Below are 18,653 nucleotides of genomic sequence, written 5' to 3'. Positions count from 1 at the left end.
AAGACGTCAACCAATTTGAAAAAATCCGATGAAAATTACAAATATAACATCAAACTAAATACATGAATTTGGATAGATAAGTACCGTAACACGTCTAATAGTGATGCGAATTCACACTCAGCAAAACAGTCAACATCGGGAATAAGTCACGTTCGGTAATTAAAAGATCAGACGACGTAATGACAACCATGTGGTAAAAATGTCCTTAGCTAGTTTGGTCAAAGACACATCGTTTGGATCAACTAATTCGTGATGGAGTCCATAAAATTTACGGAGTGTCAATTTTAATCTGTCCTCCTCATTACTTTGTTGAAGCAGTTTCTGTGTAAGGAGCACACTTCTGTATATGAAGTCCGTATAGTGTGAACATGCCCGAGAATAACGTATCAATTGTGGTATGTAAACACCATACGAAGGGGCAGAGGGTATGTCACTGCTGAGAAATGGGAAATTGATAATTGGGAAGTTGAAATCGTCCCGTTTATCATAGATTTTCGTGTGAAGTCGTCCATCTGCGTCAATATTGAGGAAAAAATCAAGGTATGAAGCAGTCCTTCTAGTATCGGTAGTATCCTTAATTTCAAGTTCACTGGGATATATGAGATTAAGTATTGGCTGAAATATGGGTTATTTAATGATAGAACATCATCAATATATCGGAAAGTAAAATTAAAGAATTTCGCAAGGTACTTTTTCTTTATGTCTTTTAGAAGGTTCTAAATGAATTCTGCTTCATACGAGTACAAAAAAAATCGGACAGTAGGGGTGCACAATTAGTACCCATTGGAATACCGACTGTCTGTTGAAATAAAAATCCTCCAAACTGAACAAATATATTGTCGATCAAAAAGTCTAACATTTTGATAGTATCATCTTCAGTATATTTTCTGGAAGATTCGGTGTGATTCTTCACAAAGTATGAATTAGTGTCACCCAAAACCAGAATTTTGTATCTACAATTCCTATTTTTATGGAAAAAGCTCTGTTTTATGAGATGGTGAAGTCGATCTTTCAACTGAGCATGGAAAATAGAAGTGTATAGCGTAGAAAAATCAAAGTCTGTATGTTGCTGCAAAATTGTAAAGATTGTAATCGAAGATTAAGCATTAGACCTTTCGAATTTTTGAGAATCCACATCTGGTTAACACCACTGGTAGAATATATCTAATCACAATATTTTTGAAGCCCATCTTTAACTGTAGAAGGAATAGTAGTCAGTACTTTAGAAAGATTTTAGTCGATCATTTTGAAGAACCAGCTATGTATCGTTCTTTATATGGAGTTTTGTGTAATTTAGGTATCCAGTATAAGGAAGGTTAATTTTCTTTGTTTTCTTTGATGTTGATACCAAAAGAAAGAAGGACAGATTTATGATATTGTAACATTTCGTCCTTGGTAAATGATGTTAAAGAATATGTAGGGTTACAAGTAGTTTTATTTATTCCAACCTCTGTTGTGAGACATTGCATATAACATTGTATAATGTTTTTTACATATGAAGACAATATTATTGGAGGCTTTATCTGCTGGAACAATGACATATTTGTCATGCAAAGAGGATAAAGCATCCACAACATCCGGATTCTTGAAAGGGTTAGTAACTTTGTACTCATATTACATCGTAGTTTTTGTATGCGCCTCTGAATGCATGATTGAATAGCTTTGATCCATTCAGACAAAGTGTCCAGTTCTGGTTCGTCAGGTTCGCGCTTTACCCATTTTCTTGCATCGTCCTCAACTGCATGCATCAGTAACTTAAAATTCTCATTCCAGTTGATGGGCTGGGGGATTCTATATTTTGGTCCCTTGGCTAACAACTCTCTAAGTTGTTCATTGGTAACGATGCCAAGGTCGCCAGTAGTAACATGACCAGCTGAACTATAATTGTATTGTGACGATGCACATCAGCAATCCGGAGTTTTGGATTTCGTATCTTTGAGGTTAAAGGCCTCTTAAACTCTCTTGTGGTTGAAAAACTTGGATGCAATAGACTTGGTGTAAGTATAAGAAATAACAGGTGTAGCTTTATTTTTGAAGTAATCAGGTATGGTTTTTTGTACAGATTTTTGAAGGAAAATATTGCTAATATTTACAGCATCTAAACCTTTATTGGCGAATTCTACCTTAAAAAATAACGTTGTTCCTCATTATTGGATGTAGCTATATATATATATATTGTCGATACAGGTTTGAATAGTCTATGGTTAGAAATGTCCATGATTATTGCAACTAGTTTATACAAAACAGAACGAGAATCAGTAACGGAAGTATTTTTGGCTTCTAGAAATAGTAAAGAAAGTTTTGACAATGGAATGGAGTATAATTTAGTTCTGATATGATGAATTCCTAAAGGTTTTTGAACAGACGTTAACAGACTATCAATTGTCGCGGTGTGTACAGCAGGTGGTATATATTTTCTGGGACCATGACTTCTATTTCATCGAGTAGAAGTATTAAACAATTGTAATGTATTGACGGTACTACACCTGTGTCGAGGATAATAGAGACATTCACATTACGCGGGATTCATACATGTACTTATACGCGTTACCGCTCTCTATATGTAACGTCATAGTTGCTATGTATTAACGTCATTGTATTCCAGCATTAAATCGTCCATTTGTATAGACGTCTTTTTCTCTATTCATACAACACAACGCAAACTACAATTATACGATCACGAGATTGGTATTGTCCAACTGACTGCAACCCCACCGACTATCTTACCCGCGGCATGTCTTCATCTATGTTTTTGAATAATGATACTTGGTTCAACGGACCAAAATTGCTTGCACATGAAGAACAGTGGCCGCATTGGGATCGCAATTACGTTGCTATGACAACAATTACAGACAATGAAAGTAAAGACATAGACCGGCAAATTCAACAAAATGATGACAGATTCACAGTTGTAAAGGAAGTCATCAATATAGAGAAGTTCAGCAGTTTTCCGAAACTGCTTCGTATAATGTCTTACGTATTGCGCTTTATAGCGAATTGTAGAACACTTTCACAAAACAGGAAATACCAACATTTAGAGGTAGACGAGATTCAAAATGTTTCACTCGTGTTGCTACGGAATGTACAGCAAACTATTTTTATGAATGAAATCCGCAATATTGTTTCAAAGGATACTAATCGACTACCTATTGTACGTCAGTTACGGTTATATATCGACGAAAAAGGACTACTACGTTCCGGTGGAAGAATTGACAATGCGCTCGTTAGCGAAACAGTGAAATATCCTTATTTACTTCCGACAAAACACCCGTTGACAACATTGATAATTTTGGACGCACACAAACTACAAAATCACAGTGGAATAAATGGGACAATTACGTTAATTCAACAGACGTATTGGATACCGAAAATCCGACAAAGAGTGAAAACCGCATTACGGAATTGTATTCCCTGTAGGAAGATAATTAGTCGACCGTATGTGGCGTCTGACCCACCACCACTACCAAAGGATCGTCTTGGAGAAGACCCGCCATTCAGCGTCACGGGAGTTGATTTCACAGGAGCGTTACATGTACGACAAAATGGTAACAAGGAAACAAAAGCGTATATATGTCTTTTTACGTGCGCATCAACCAGAGCTGTTCACATTGAGTTAGTTCAGGATTTAACGACACATTCATTTTTATTAGCTTTTCGCAGATTTGTTAGCCGTCGGTCTTTACCGAAAATTATGATATCTGACAATGCTTCTACGTATAAATCTGCAGCGACAGAGATTTCAAAAATATTCAAATCAGAAAAAGTGCACGGAAAACTTAGTGAGTTAGGAACATTGTGGAAGTTTATACCCAGCAGAGCTCCTTGGTACGGAGGATGGTGGGAGCGACTTATTGGACTCACAAAAACTTCGCTCAAGAAAACATTAGGACGTGTCTGTATCGACTTAGATATGCTACATACCGTTATTACAGAAATCGAGTGCACACTGAATAACCGACCGTTAACGTACATCTCTACTGATGAAAAGGATCCAGAACCACTTACGCCGTCTCATCTTTTGTATGGCAGAAGATTAAAGACACTTCCGTATCCTTTAAATGACAAAAGCGAATTCAACGCTTCTAGAAAAACACTAACTTGCGCTCATGCGCTAAAACGTAACAAACAACAACAAGATTTACTACAACACTTTCGGACGAGATGGAAGAAGGAGTACCTTACATCACTACGAGAATTCCACAGAGCCAGTGGCAGTAATTTACAGAGGATAAAGACCGGGGACATAGTACAGATTCATGATGACTCGCATAGAACTGTATGGAACATTGGTATCATCGAGGACCTTGTGCGTGGTGGAGATGGTTTGGTGAGATCAGCAATAGTGCGTACAAAATTTGGACTTACGAATAGACCAATCGTCAAACTCTACCCACTAGAGATAAATTCAAATCACAATGAAGAATCACAAATACTTAGAAGAAGTGTCCGTTTACAAAACCGCAATTAGAGACTGTAATTATAATTGAGAACATTTTTCAATCGCACCATTGATTCAGAGATAGTTTTAAATGTGATTTATAGACTTTAAAGTTTCAAATATTTCATTTTTTTTCATTTATAGATAATTTTCTTAATTTGGATAAATTGCTCATTGAGACTTTAATTGCACAAATTCGCGGCCCCGAGTATGTCGAGGATAATAGAGACATTCACATTACGCGGGATTCATACATGTACTTATACGCGTTACCGCTCTCTATATGTAACGTCATGGTTGCTATGTATTAACGTCATTGTATTCCAGCATTAAATCGTCCATTTGTATAGACGTCTTTTTCTCTATTCATACAACACAACGCAAACTACAATTATACGATCACGAGACCTGGGACTAGACAAAATACCTTCACCATCAATTTTGTCATTTACCAACTCAGAAATATGACATTTGTTATCTAATAGCTCGTTTCTATGTATTTTGCAATGTCGATAGCTTTTAAAATCATTTTGCTTTAGTGATGCAATATTTGATTAAACTTTGGGAGATAAAAACATGTTTCTATAGGGCCATGTTTCTTTAACATAATGACTACTTGTTACCGTTGTTTACTTTTATGCAATTATTCCTCGTAATACTTGTACTAAATTTTAATGATAAAGTTAGATGTCAGTAAACACACATAAAGTTTATTTTTAAAAAAAATATATATAATTAGTCAAAACTGAAAATGGCATCTGTTGAAATTCTTTAACAGAGCAATTATGTAATAGCGAAAATGTAACAATATATCTCGTTAAGAAATTCTATAACTGTTATTTTAATCTATAGTATGCATCTTACTTATTTGTGTATTCAATAATACAAAATTTTATACTATCCACTATGCATATTGTGTAGTCGCAATGACGTCAGATTTCAGGAACATTTTGTTTGAAATAATGTAGTGGATCAATATCTAATGATAAGCTTATATAGCAATTTGTTTGTCTATACTATTGTTCATTTCCTTTAATTTAGCGCGTTTTTGCCTGGGGGATGACCATATGTTATTTCACGAGGGGGAGGGAAGGATGATGATTTGAAATTAAATAGACCTGATAAGAACTTATAGTTAAAAACTTTGCTGTAAATGAATGATCTGTATCTAATGTGTCGAAAAGTGAACATAAAGTAATGCGCGGCAAAAAAAAAACACACGTAGCAACAGAAGAAAAATAATCAATCCAGGAAAATCGTAATACACCCTGTTTTACGCAGGGAAAACAAATGAACACATCCTTCCATGATGTTGAATGATTAATTGATATTCTTAAGCTCAATTCACCAAAAAAGTTTTAATTTTACTTTTTTTTTATTTTTTAATTCTTCGTCTTGAAGATGCATTTAATTTGACTTTCGCCGTTTATACAATCCGTCAGCATCAACGTTTTTCTTCAAATTTAAAGATAAAAAGATATAATTTGATTGCAAACGAGATAAATAAATCTCCAGTAGAAACCAATAGCGAAAATTAAGTACGTTTGGAAAAAAATAATTTTTAGACAATATAAAATGCATTTAAGGTGGTACCTAACACTACAGGGAGATAGCTCTGTAAAGTTAGTTAAACGTTTTATACTTTGTGTTGTAAAAGGGATATTAAGGTGGTATGGGAGTCTAAAATAAAAATGATAGAATTTGTTCATACTTTGCCAAAACGTTGTATCTATTTATACATGTTGAAAAATATAATAAAAATGATAGGTCACCGCGCATTTTCTCAAGCTACAGGACGGGACAAAATGACACATTTTGTATGGATTATACAGGAAAAAACACCATTTTGTGATTAGAAACTAAACAAAATGATAGAATTGTTAAATACTTCAGGAAAAGATAGCTTTCAGACACTGCTTTGAGAATATCAAAAGAAAAGATAGGGTCACCGTACGTTTTTTCCGGCTATAATACAAAATAGGAAAATTCCATACAGAATCCTTCAGAAAATGCACTTTTTTAGAGTTACCTCCCCTTAAAATGCCAATTTTTAAAAACAATAAAAACAACCAAAAATAATTAACATTTGCAAAAATATCAATATTTAGAAGTTATATTCTTATAAATTGGTACTTTTAAATGAAAATGTACATTAAACATCTGCATTCCTGCATCAAATTTTGCTAACTTGATGGAAAATCTGGACCTTTGATTCTCTGTTTTTTACAATCCAAGATGGAGGAAGACACCCATACCACCTTAAGCTTCTCAATGATCAAAATTGGTGTTTTTCAAATTGCTATATAACCAGTGTATTTTTTCTGATCAATTGGTTGGTTCAAATTTTTTGAAATTTTTACATTTTTGTTAAAGGGTCAAAGTAAATACTTAGCCAAAATTTTATGAAAATTAAACGAGCCAATATAATTTAAGTGAAGGTGTTGGGTAGCACCTTAAAAGCATTACGTAATAATATATAGGAATCAGTCTAATAGTCAGCATTTCTTTATCTACGAAATAAAATATATAATATGAGACTGCGAAGAAAAAGATTCTTAGTTACATAGTTTGTTAGTTACCTAATATATGATATATACGATCTCCATGCGGACGCTTTTAGCCAATCATATTCCTTGAAATGTTTAGGAGGTAAGATATAATTCAATATTGGAAAGTGGAGCAAGGCCTTGTGAAATGGAATCAAGTCATTGCTCTATATAAAAATCAGGTATCTTTGATGAGTCATTGTGTACATCATACATTCACCAAAGTGGATAAATATGTAAGGTTCACAATAAATAGCTAAAATTAAATGGAAAAAAACTCAATTGGCTGACGATTTTATCAGATGTTTGTGACAAGCACGTTTTTCAAAGGTATATTTGTATATGAAGTATTGAATTTCTGGTTTACTTGTCACAATTATCCAATAAGATCGAAAGCTAATCGAGATTTGTTTCCCCATTTTATTTCATAGTTTGTTTTACACTGACCTTAATTCGACCCATAAAATGGATGTTATGTTTTACCAAATCATACTGATGCATTTAAGTGTTAATATGATTTTATTATTCGATGGTAAGTGCTTTTCTATTCTTTTATTATTGATATCTTAGCGAGGAAATGGTGCTTTTTTTCGATTCACATTGCATTTAGAGGAAGGAGTTTTTGATTTCATAATTTTAGTAATGTATTCACATTTGATGACATATTTTTCTGTGGACTGTTACTTTTAGACCTGTCATGTGAAAATCATCAACATTGCATAAAATACGAAACTGACGAATTTAACTATTGAATTAGACATATCACCGGCTCTGTATTTACATGAGCAGCACGACAGGTGTCATATGCATAATAGGATCAGCTTACCTTTTGGGGCACATAAGATCCCCCCCCCCCCCATTTTTTGTTGGGGATCGGTTTTTTGTATTAGGTTATATATGTCGTTTTGTGAGCTGTTGTTTTTTTCTTTTATTTTTTAGCCATGATGTTGACAGTTAATTTAGTATTTGTTTTTCTTAAATTATAAACATATACTAAGATAATGCAAATGGCACAAATTCTGTATCTGTGAAAAAGAAATTCGTTCATTTTATAATTTGATAGATTTTAAAGACATGTTACGTTACACTGTTTAAAACTGTGATTTGATCAAACTGATCATCAGTTTCAATATATACCTGGTTTAGACGGCAGCTCTACAGCTGTTCCTTAATACATTACTGATAATGAATATTTTATCAGAAGTCAACATATAATCATTTTAAATGCATTTCATTCACTTTAGCTGACATCTTGTGCTCGTTTATTTTGTATTCAAGATCTTAAAATTATAAAAACAAGAATAACAAATATTGCGTTTTTCTTCAAAATAAAGATAAAAAAAGGCAAGAGTAGTATACCGCTGTTTAATAATCATAGTTAGAATACACATTATAAAATGTATTGCCTTTGAAGCGCCTTTCTGTATTTAATTAATCTGGAAAAAAAGAAATCCACCTAATGTCACCTTTGAGTTAGAACCTTAGACCTTTTGACAGTTTCTTATTTTATCAAGGATATTAAGGCAATGTGAAGATGACATACTAATTATATCCTTAGGAAATATCAGTCCTCCTTTAGCGATATCAACCGAGTAACACAAAATTAAGAGAGAGAAAAAATAACTTGAAAACCTTATACAATGTTTTTAAAATATCATTTAATGAAAGTTGTGAATTAAAATATAATTTACACAGTTTAGTATAAGCATGGGTCTTCATTTTTAGATATAAGATGTCTTATTTTATCAAAATAGGTTTTGTAATTTTGTTTCGGTTATTACTTCGTCTACAGATGATTTTCATCGTTTCAGTTTGCAACTCTTTACGACTATCAACTTTAAATCAAGGAAACATAGATGCCGAGACAATTCCAAATGTGTATCAATTTTATACCAGACTGAGCACTTTTGGAGTACTTCGCGTAACTGGAACTTTTTTTACGTTTCAAGTTAAGTCATGTAGAGATGCAGCAGTCCTCTTGTCAACCTCGACTGACTTGATATCCCCCGATTTTTACGAAATATTCTACGGAGGAGGAGGAAATTCCAAAATATATTTATCTCGTAACTACGGCACCAATGTTGCGCAATCCAATGCAATAAATCTTTTAGATTGTAATAATATGGTAACACTGTGGATCAGCTGGGCAAATGGTATACTCAAAACTGGAACAGGTTCGATCCTAGGACGGAATCAAATCATGGAATGGAATGATCCGAACTCACCATTAGATGTTGCAGGCATTGGCATCATGTCTGCATGGGGAAGTAATGCCGAATGGATATTTTCATCTGGAGGTAATTAAGAAAATAATATAACGGTATATATTTTACAATGACCAAAAGTAATGCATGTTTCTAATATCCATATTGAGATTTAATTAATATAAAGCAATATGAAAATAAACAGATACCAGAATTTATCGATGCTCAAATCCCTTAATTACCTCTAAAGCATACAAATCAAGATAAAGGAAAATAAATTCAGGGAATCGCATAAATCTCCCATTATTAGTTTTACTGCGTCCGTGAACATGATAACCACAACAAAATTTCTGATTCAAGATGAGGCAACCAATTAATGATGGTGCTAGTAAATTTGATGAAGTACCAATTTTAGTCGTTTTTCATTATATCCCTGTTGAAGCAGTTTTTATACTTTGGATTCATTATTATTCGTTACTCGGATATCAATATTCATGGATACAGGTGAGCCACGAAATTAAATATTCAACGAATAACAAAAATTTATATAGACTTGTAAGCACACTTTTTGTAAAACCATGAAATTAAATATCCACGTAAAGTTTTCCTTCGTCCATGAAACTTCATTTTCAGTCACTCAGTCCATTTTCAGAATTATCCATGTTATCAACTGTAGATAATTCAGTACTATTCAGAACATTCGCACACATGCAGTTATGATCTGCTATTTGTGATATCTATAATACTAAAATTACGAGGTCCAATTTGTCAGCCGTCATCACGTAAAAACGACGAGTCAAAGAATTCAACTTTATATATATCTAATATAGTACAAAGGTGTAGATTAAATATTACACCACTCCAGGCCCTTTTGTTTTTCATGTTATTAATATTGCAAATAATTAAGAAGTTCCGGGTCGAGTCCGATACCGATACCAATAGTATATTCACCTGTTACCGATTACCTTATATGTACGTTCCGCATATGTCAGGCGCACCACCAAACGGTGTATTCAGGATTAATATGCTATATAGTATTACACGGGTCATAATCACAGGGTTGACACTACTTAATTGCCAAATTGTTACCTATCGTAGTATTTTAATCAGTTCAACTTTCTAAGATAACAATACGAATCTATAATACTAAAATTACGAGGTCCAATTTGTCAGCCGTCATCACGTTAAAACGACGAATAAAAAATTCAACTTTATATATAACTAATAAAGTACAAAGGTGTAGATTAAAAATTACACCACTCCAGGCCCTTTTGTTTTCCACGTAATTAATATTGCCAATAATTAAGAAGTTCCGGGTCGAGTCCGATACCGATACCAATAGTATATTCACCTGTTACCGATTACCTTATCTGTACGTTCCGCATCTAACAGGCGCACCACCAAACGGTGTATTCAGGATTAATATGCTACATAGTATTACACGGGTCATAATCACAGGGTTGACACTACTTGATTGTCAAATTGTTACCTATTGTAGTATTTTAATCAGACTTTCTAAGATAACAATACGAAAACTAAAAATCTGGACTAAAATAAGGCATATAGGTACAGTTTTCAATTTGTTAGCGGGCATGACGTAAAACAGCGAATCAAAGAATTCAACTTTATTTATAACTAATATAGGACAATGCTGTTAATTAAAAAGTACTCCATTCCAGGACCTTTTGTTTTCCAAATAATTAATATTATCAATAATTGATAAGTTCCGGTTCGGAGGGTTCAAACAGAAAGATTTGAAAGCAGAGAAAACTGTGTATCTTATAATCGGCATGACTTTATCAGATGACAATACCAATTATAAAATAAGGCTTGCGCATAGTTATATACTTTAATTCAGTCACGGACCCGCGATATCACGGGTGTGTTCTAGTCATACTTATACTTTAAAAGTACGAAACTGAATGAAGTGGGTTAGTAAAAAGCATGACAGAAAGACTGAAATGGTTTAAAACATAAAATTACACTGTCAATACAGAGATGACGGTTTTATGGTCTTCACAGGCACATTAAAACAGGTTGAAGATTTCTTTAACATAGCGAACAAAATTGACCCTCTACTTAAATTCACATTTGAGGTGTCTAGTTTTAGTATGACCTATTTAGATACCGAAGTGTACAAAGGTGACAGATTCCATAATAATAACATCCTTGATGTTAAATCACATATTAAAAATACTGAAACGTATCAATATCTACCAATCACTAGTGCACATCCGAAACACACATTCACAAGTATTACAGTGTGTGAATCTATACGTCATATTAGAAATAATAGTGACATCAATGAGTTAGATAGACATTTAACTAACTTACAAGATAAGTTAGTTGAAAGAGGATACTGTAAAAATAAAACAGAGAATGTAATTAGAAACGTTAAAGATAGCACAAGCAGAAAAACAACCTTATTGAAGGCCGATAGGACAAAGAATGTCCCACTCACTCTCATTACTAAATATAATCCAATGGTAAAAAACCTTAGTAAGGTTATAAGAAAACATTGGAGCATTCTACAAATGTAGTGAAATCTTCACCTAGGTGCCTATCATAGCGTATAAACGTAATAAAAATATCAAAGAATACCTTGCTAAATCAAGGAAATAATTGGGAGACTTTTGAAAAGGGAACCCATGCTTTAATAGTATAAGCAAAAAATCCCGAAACACTGTTAGTTATTATTTTAATTATAGGCAACTAGCTTTCATTAAATGAAATTTAAAAAAACGGTGTAAAGTCTTGAGATTTATTACGTATGTTGGTTGAAGGAACCGCATTTAATTATAATTCGTACAACAGAGCGGAAGGCATACGTTTTTGTATAACTGCTTAAAGAAAAATGGAGCAATAACAAAAAAATGCATTTATAAGTTAGTCATTTATTATCAATTCAAATGCAATATCAAGCAACAGATCTAGGTATCAAGCATACATAGTATTATCGGAAGTATCGGTAGTTTCATATATTTTAGGTAATGCAGTAAAAACATCTTGGAAAAAAACCAACATTACTATAAGTTCAATGATTTTTTTTTAAATAATAATAGCATCTTAGGTTACATCGTAGATGACTAAATCTTTCATTTCAGATATCGCATATGATACAAAGTTTTGCGGATCTGCAGGAAAAACTTTCACTAATACAGGTGTTACCGTGTACAACCTAACGGAATTAAAGTGTGCTTTCAGATGTATTGTGTCTGATTCTTGTGTGGGCTTTGATTACAACGACCAGCTACAGAAATGCCATATGGTTACAGACAATGGCTTTCTTCAAAACGGACATGACAATGACTCCATATTGTATACTAAATGTTGGTCAATTTAAAAAGAAATGGATACATATATTTATCATATGTTTAGTAGTAAATACAGTAGTTTTGCATATGTGATAAATAGCCTGCTGTTTAATCCATATCGCGCAACTTTGATGCGCACCCTTTATCGCATACTCGACCAATATCATCCCTCGGGCCTAAAGGCCCTTGGGCTGATATTGATGTCTCGGGATGATACGACATATGATACAGATTTTGCCATGTATTATTCTCTATATATCAAATGTATATGAACCAATACCACTGAACGTTTTAACAGATAGCCTTTGCAACTCTTAAAAGATCAAATTTAAAACCGTAAAAACAAAACCGCTTGTTGCGTGTGTTATTTGTAGCAAATCCTAAAATCCATATTCGCCTTTCCCCACTCGTCCTGGTGCTTTCGATTCAAATCTTAATTGAGTAGGATTGTCATTTTTTCTATCGAAAAGAAAGTCGGTGGTTTTCTCTATATAGTCTATAGTGTCAATATAACAACTATAAACACCTCTAATTCAAGTGGGAAATTAAGCTTGCGACAAACCAGGGTTGCACCCATCCTTTTCTTTGAAAAAGGCCTGAACCAAGTCTGGAATATGACAATTGTTTTCCATTCGTACCTTTGGTCAAGTAAGTCGAGCGTTCGGTTTTTTCATATTTTTACCTTTCCCATAAAGTTGAGTGTTTGTGTGGATACTTTTTTATGTTCTCTTTGAATCTTTTGATTTTTCACTCCAAATTTTGTCAACAGATGTACTCAATGAAAGAATATCTGATTTCATGAATCTTTTTAAGCGTTTTCTATAAATATAGCAAAAACATATGACTAGTCCAGCATCGACGTTTGACTTAATCTAGATTTGACTTTAACTCTTATGGGTGTTTTTAGATTTTGTCCTTGTCACTGTCAGTTCGTGCTTGGCTTATAATGATGCTATAACCTCAAATATATAATTCAACTTAAACTTTAGGTATCTTTTTGTCTTTATTCTGTGTTTTAGTTTTTGTTGTTGTTGCACTGTCACTAAAAGTTTACTTGTCTTTTTGTCGTTTTTCTGGGAGGGGGTAACCATGTCATTGTCAGTCCGTTAACCAATTATGAATTTGATTATCTCTTTGGCAATTTATCACCTCATTTCCACATTTTCCATAGATTAAAGTGTTGAATTTGGAAGTTAGTTGCTTACCTTTTGCAACTGAGTTCTAAGGAAGTATGGTATATCATATATATATATATATATATATAACTCGTCTAAACATCAACCCAACAATGTTAGATCTGTAAACTTGCTTTCGCAAATTTGTGGTTCTTCCCTCGCCGGGATTCGAACCCATGCTACTGTGATATCGTGACACCAAATCGCCTGCACTGCAGCCGTCCCGCAAATATATATATATGTATATATGTATGCAAAGTTTTTGAAACGCCCACACTCAATATAAAGAAGCAACTGATAAAAAATAAAATGATTACTCCAATTTCTATTTTGTTTTACATTTTTTTTTAAGAAATAGCAATAGAAATGCCTAATAATAATAATCGCTTAATAGTATCCTCGGAACTGGATAATGTCTCTTTATCAACACTCTTTTTAATTGATGATGCATGTACATGATGTACCTAGTTTGAGTACATTACACTCGGTTTCTTTTTAACAGTATTTCCTATCAAACATATACTCATTATAATCTGCATATCAATTACTTTTTTTGAATTGAATTTTGAAGGAAATGCAAATAAACAGCTTTCATTAATAATGTTATAATTCATTTTTTAAAATATCAATTAAAACAGACGTGAGGTTTAAGTGACATAGCAACCGATCTCATACGTATAGATTGTTGCCATCACAATCCGTGAATTTGTTTTTGGATGAATTCGATTTAACTGAAATACGAACATCGATGAGGAATCGAATCTGTCAATTAAAGTGGTGTTTTACATTAATGACTTTTCGTAGTTAAAAAGTAAAATCACAAAAAATACTGAACTCTGAGAAAATTCAAAACGAAAAGCCCTAATAAAATGGCATAATCGAAAGCTAAAACGTATCGAACAAATGGTTAACAAAAGCTGATAAAGCGATATTTCTAAAGAAAACACGGTAGCAATGCATAGCCTGAATTTCGTCAGAACTGAAGTAGTGAAGAATGATTTTTATTAATTTTATTCACTGATGACAACATAACACAATGTTCTAGGTACGATTAAAACGTAACATTTACTTTTATCATACAAGTCGATATAGGAAGTGTTTCCTTCCTGTATCATATCTTTTATTTTCAGTAGCTGATAATTTTATTGTGATTATGTAATAACGGTTTAGATTATTGAAAAATGCTGTAGTAACATAAGGATTAATTGATTTTCAACACAAATATTAAATTCTCACGAATAAGTATTCAAATGACCTCCCCGAAATAATATAGAAATAATAGTTTTGTTGTGTTAAATGCTAACTGGATCGGATTTTTTTTTGAATATATTTTTTCATTTTTTACCTACTTCATTCAATATTCAATTTTTACTTTGGCTTTTTGTAAAGCCTTAACGTTGTTTCAATGTTAATATCTGTTAATAAAATTAAAATTCGTCTCGACTGCTGATTTTTTCAATGCATCATGACATCTACTTAAATGTGAATTAATGCTGAAACACCTACAAGTGGTAAACTTTCGCATTTTTCTAGATGCACGTATCCTATTGAAAACTTGATTTGCTAGTGATATCTTGGAATGCCGGTATCAAAATTATCCAGATGTTGACGTCCCAAATAATATTCCTATACATCTATCTTTCGAAATCAATGCGGATGATCTATTTACTCCTTTCCCTTCTGTAGAGAATCTTACGTATGGCACGTTGTAATAGCTAATTGCAAATGAAATTACATATATTGTCATGTATAGACACTATAGCATTGGATTTGTAGAAACATTAAATGGATCGTTTACTTGTCAAATAATCAATTACATCATCAATTTAACTAGAAAATAGGAAATTGGTGTAACAATACTAATTATAAAACTATGATCGACTAGAACACAACAATGTGAAGCAAAGTCATGGAAATGTTAAATTGAAGGGGCAAAAGATACCAGAGGGACAGTCAAACTCATAGATCGAAAATAAACTGACTACGCCATGGCTAAAAATGAAAACGACAAATACGACGCCGAGTGATCGAACTACTGTATCACTAACATGTCAACTTTAAGGTTGTGAGTTCGAATCCCGCAGCAGGATTATCTATTCTCATACCGAAGATCGGTGGTTCTTTTCGGCTTTCTCGACCATTTAAAACTCACCGCCTCGAAATAGCATAATAGTGATCAATGTGGCATTAAACACCATGCAATCAATCATTTCATTGATGTCCAATATATTTCACTTTATTTCAACAGTGCTTTGTCACTATTAATGACACATGTTTCGATAATATAACTAGAGTTATAAGGGGTAATGTAAATAGAGTATGATTTTTACTTACATAGTGTTGTTTTGGGTTGGGTTTTTTTCCTTTCATTAAGCAATTATAGCAATTAACTAAAATTATAAACAAAAAATATACAAGTGGGAGGCTCAGCTAGCTACAAAAAACTGGGTTTGTCCACCATTATGTGCCTTAACAGAATTATGACAGTTGTTTTTATTTCAATCCGTTGGTTGTTATAGTTGATTTACTTGATGCTATGGACTTTATGGACTTTCAAATTTTTCAATTTAACTTGGACTTCTCTATCTATATAAAAAAATTTAGTATATGGGCATGTTTACTTGAAAATGGAAATAAGTGTGAAATTAATATATATCTTTAAATATTGCATCGAAATATATGTAAGACTCAGATCGACGTCCGGTCTCTAATCGACGTCCGTTCCTCAAATCGACGTCCAAATCTGACGTCACAATGAAATAACATTCCAAATCTACGGCCAATTTTATGTCTATCTAATCGACGTCCTTTTTTTTTTTGGCATTCTCTAATCGACGTCCGATCTTGAGCTTCTCTAATCAACGTCCGTTTTGGACACAAACTTAAAAACAGAAGTGAACCGATGGCAGTTGAAACATTCAAACCTTTAAACATATTAATTATGTGAGACAAATGAAATCTATTTAAAAATAAATGTGTGTTGTTTTTTTTCTTCCAAATTAATACATACTAGACTAAGGATGTAAAAAGGTTGTGATATCAATTTTTATATAAATTTTAGAGATTGGTATGATTTGCAGAGAGAATTTCGAAACTATACACAATGAAAGTGAGCAATTATTAACCATATGGATTTCAACAATGATAAAAACCCATACAACAAAAGCTATTAAAGGCCACGACATAAATAATGTAAACAATTCAAAATAGAAAATTAACGGTCTTTTATATATCAAAAAATCCGAAAAACAAATACAGCCCGTAACAGAGAACTGATCGAATTGATGTTTCTTTACCGTCCAAATTAGCTACGTTATCGACAAACTTAATTGAGTAGTGACCGAACTATTGGTACTTTAACGTTAAAAAGATTGACAATGCTGACAAACTTTCATGTGTCGATAATCAAGTTTAATACCGATAATATTGAAAATAATATGAAACAAAATATGTTCATGCACCATTTCGATTGGGCGAAAAGTAGTCATTTCTTCAAAGTCAGAACAAAACGAAAAAAGATTTATGGAAGGACGTCTTGATAGTATTATTTCCTTTACAATTTTACCCAAAACTAAAAGAAATATACTGGTAAACAATTAAAAAGGTGTTTGATAGGAATGAAGTCCTTTATTTTTTCGGACTACAATGTGTACCGTATGTGTGATGGATTTGAATTCAATCAATAACTTTGAAATGTTTTCTCATATGTATACACAAAAGGGAGGACTGGTATTTGTGCTTCTGTTAGAATATGTCTTCGTCCGTTTCACATGCCAAACTTTTTTCTAGTACAGTTTAAACGGGAAAATTCTGTTGAGAATTTTTTTTTCATATGACAAAATATTGAGGTAGCAGATTTTTTAAGTCAAAATCATGGTCAGAATATTGTTCTCTAAAAACTACCAGGCCCCTTCCTCCATGAAAATTAAATGGTCCGTGGCAAAAATCAAAAATTCCCACATGTTCAACTTCAAAATTTGACCAGATTCTATTCTTAACTGTCGGATAATATACTATGATAACATAGAAAATGTCCTGTATGGGACGATTATGTACTCATACTTCACGCGTAGCTGGGTACAAGTGTACTCGTAGAGAACGCACCCGACTACGCGTGCAGTAAAAAGTGTACTCTTACGTCGGATACCGGGCAGTTTCTTTGTTAAATCTGTACTTTATCAAATACATGTACATGTTAATATTTACTCAATATTAAATAGGTAAAAATTATTGCTGAAAGCCTGTTCAGGGTTTCTTTCTTGTGTATGATTATATAATTGTTCACATGCCTGAACTCATTGACGATAATGAAAAGTGCTCTATTAGAAAAAAACAATGGATTTTTAGTTCGGGTTTGAAAAAGAAATTTCGCCTTTTCTTGAGCCTGTTTTGTACATTTAGTTTTACAGATATGGTCCAATGGAAATTTTCACATGGAACCTTCGGTAAATAGGAAATGAAAAGATATGGGGTAATTTACAGAGAGACCACACTCCATCCATGACAAAAACGGAGGGAATTTAAAAATCTAGAGGTCTTCACAAGGCTTTCAACAAGGGTGGAATCTCACTCCTTCTGAAAAGCTCTAAATCAACCCAACGTGTACATACGTTTGGTCATCAAGAGATTCTGGTTTCTCTTTTTGTGTGTCATAAACATTCAATTCGGATTTGAATTTAATTTACCGAAACATTTCCGTACATTAAATCTTAGGACGGTCAGAACATTTTAAGGACGCAACAGATCGAAGTACAATTTTAAGTAGTACATAGATGTGCAATAATTCAGCTTCCTGTACATGTTCATGAAGTTCTAAATTTTGAATGTTGATTTCTTTAAAAAACACCATTTTTTTACAATAAAAAATCTCAAAATTTCCGTTAACAATGAAAAAGTTTGACCATGAAAAATCACATATCTAAGAAAAGCAGTCGTTTCATTAATTATAAGAAATTTTCAGTATATCATGTCAAATT

Source organism: Mytilus galloprovincialis, chromosome 8 (genome assembly GCF_965363235.1).
Source record: "Mytilus galloprovincialis chromosome 8, xbMytGall1.hap1.1, whole genome shotgun sequence".
NCBI lineage: Eukaryota > Metazoa > Mollusca > Bivalvia > Mytilida > Mytilidae > Mytilus > Mytilus galloprovincialis.
This window is presented reverse-complemented; position numbering follows the sequence as displayed.